Source organism: Solanum dulcamara, chromosome 1 (assembly GCF_947179165.1).
Source record: "Solanum dulcamara chromosome 1, daSolDulc1.2, whole genome shotgun sequence".
NCBI classification, from domain to species: Eukaryota; Viridiplantae; Streptophyta; class Magnoliopsida; order Solanales; family Solanaceae; genus Solanum; species Solanum dulcamara.
Window position 1 is genome coordinate 33,820,606 of NC_077237.1, and position 2,729 is coordinate 33,823,334.

Below are 2,729 nucleotides of genomic sequence, written 5' to 3' on the forward strand. Positions count from 1 at the left end.
TACTTCAAGAAAACCTGGAATAGTTATCGTCGGAATGTTAGCACTGCCTAGTTGGGATTGGAATGACTACAAGTACTAATTAAATTTTGATGAAGATAAGTAGGATGTGGCCTCGAACGAGTTGTTCCATGGATCCCATTACTAGAGTACAGAATAATAGATGAGATGTTGCACTATGTATGGAAAGGTTCTCTTCGCCTTGTAGTTTCACCAAGATATCTTGCCGAGCCAAGTTAGAAAGGTCTGGAAGCTACCAATAATTGGATGGAAGCTAGAATGCTACATAAGGTAGCGTTAAGAAGTTTGTGACGAGACCCTGAATGACATAACACTAGAAGGCGACTGTGTATAAAAACAAAAAAGTGTAACCATGAAAGGATATCAACCAACTAAAGAGACACTACAAAGGATAATGATAACATGCTAGACCAAAAAGACAAAATGTTGGCTATAGAGTTGGTCGCAAATGATGTGGCGATAGATTTATTACCAAGGACAAAGGAATAGAGAGCCTCCTGTGGTAGAAAATGAGAAGAGCACAAAGTGAATAGAGGATAGGGGAGCTTATATGTCAAATTCCTTTATAGCTATGTCAGCTAATAATAGCCAAGAATCAAAGCGGCTCCAAAGGTCACTATATGAACGAACTTTAGCGCTACTCAGTAGCCCACCCTAATGAATGGGTGCATACAGAAAGAGGGGACATGGTCATAGTGAAACTAAAGGTCTACGCCGATACTGGTTGCAAGATAACAGAGGAAAGGACAATGCAAAACATAAAGACTCATGAGACAACGCTGAGGTAAATCTTGGGCTAAATTGAGTGCCCGCACATCATGGAAAAGGTTACAATGAAACGCGATACGAAGACTTTCCAGGGAGGTCCCCTATCCCAATATTACTCTCGCCCCAGCACGCTTAACTTTGAAATTCTGATGGAACTTAATGCGTTAGTGCTGGTATGATAGCGCGAGATGGAAGAATCTGAACTAGCGACGGAGAAATGATATGAGATTATGTACCCAGAGTATTATAAGATACGTTAAGGCAATTGTAACAAGGTCTTAAGAAAAACAAGAAGGATTAGCTAATTGCTAACTGACGACACACTCAAATGCCACAGCTCTTCAACATAGAACCAGTTAATGAAAGGAAAACCACAAAATGACTATATGGGCCAGTGGGCGAGGGAATTTCGACACCACTTGGCAGCCAACTCTGAGGGAGAAAAAAAGCAAAACCCAAAAAGTAAGGGTACCAGCTGATATAATTTATGAATGACAGGGAAAAATGCCCAAGGTCGAAAATTTCACAATATGACCAGGACTACAAGACTCATTTCGCACTCCAGCGCCAGATAAATCTGGAGGGAATGTTACTTGTGGATTAACAATACAAGTCCCTGCTCCTTTGATCAAAGGTTACCTACTCCGCCGAGAAGGTGTAAAATTGTAGAGTAAAAGAGTGGTAGGACCTTACGGAGTCCCCATAGCTATTGTCCTAGGCAAGGGAGCCCAAGTTGTAATTAACTATCAAGAGACACAAAGATAGGTTAAGCCAAATTACCGAGATAGAATTAGTGCTACTGGTGGAGTAAGACGTGGCCACGAGTGGACCAAAGATCTACCCCGACATCGAGTGTAGGATAAGGGGGAAAAAGGCAAGGTAAAACATGAGGACTAGCGAGGTAATGCTAGGATACTTTTTATACCCTCTCATAATCTTGTAAAGGTAAAGAAGGACACAAGATAATGGGTTTAGAGGATTACAAGCTGGGGTAAGGGAAATTTTGAAAGGGTCTAAGTAAAACTGGCAGAACTAGCTGGTTACTACAGGATGGCGAGCTTCTATGCCAAAATTCCTTCGGAATTATACCAGATCGTGTTAGACAAAGCACAAAACGACTATGAGAGCCATTATATGAGGGGGACTACAGCATTATTCGGTAGCCAACCCTAAGGATTGGAAAAAAGGGGGGAAAAAGGACCCAAAAGATCGAATGGCAGTTAAAGTTCTGAAAAGAGTCGAGAAGGACTATACGAGGCTAATGAATCAGCCCATTTGCTTTCAAGCAAGAGCACCTATGCAGCTGAAACTAGGTGGAATTATAGAACATGAATATAGTAAGGGTCTGAGAGGTTTCCCCAGCTAGTATCTTAGATAGAAGGACTTCAATTATGATTAACGTTTGGACCTCAGTCCAAGAAGAGGTCAGGAGCACAGACGGGACTTCGTACCACATTTTCCTCGAGCTGCTGAATAGGCTGAGCATACTATCAACTGCTAGAAAATATATTGCGAGCTTATGAGGTTGGCTTTAAGTGTTGCTAGGACTATCGTCCACCACTTATTGAGTTTGCCTACGAGAAGGACTACCATTTCGGTATCCAGATGACCCCCTACAAGATATTGTAAGGCAGAGTGTATAAGTCCCCCTATTGGGGAAAGGACTAAGCTGGTAGGCCAAATAGGATTAGGCAAGCTATTGCCTAACAACTCAGTCACCAAAAATGATATACAGATAATCGACATCGATATTCAGAGTTAAAATGGATGATTGGATGTTCATAACGGAGTCACCCAGAAAAGGGAACTTAACCCAAAATATATTAGACTGTATCAAGTTGCACATAAGGTAGGCAACGCGGCTGGTAAGTTGAGCTTACCACCTTATGTGGAAACTATACGCCCAGTCTATCAGATAGGAATGCTTCGCAAGGGTACTGATG

The 2,729-nt window shown here is 41.8% G+C and overlaps 1 pseudogene; it reads right to left on the reverse strand.

Moving 5' to 3' along the window:
• Positions 1–853: 853 nt before the first annotated feature.
• Positions 854–973, reverse strand: LOC129904445 (5S ribosomal RNA; annotated as a pseudogene).
• Positions 974–2,729: the final 1,756 nt, after the last annotated feature.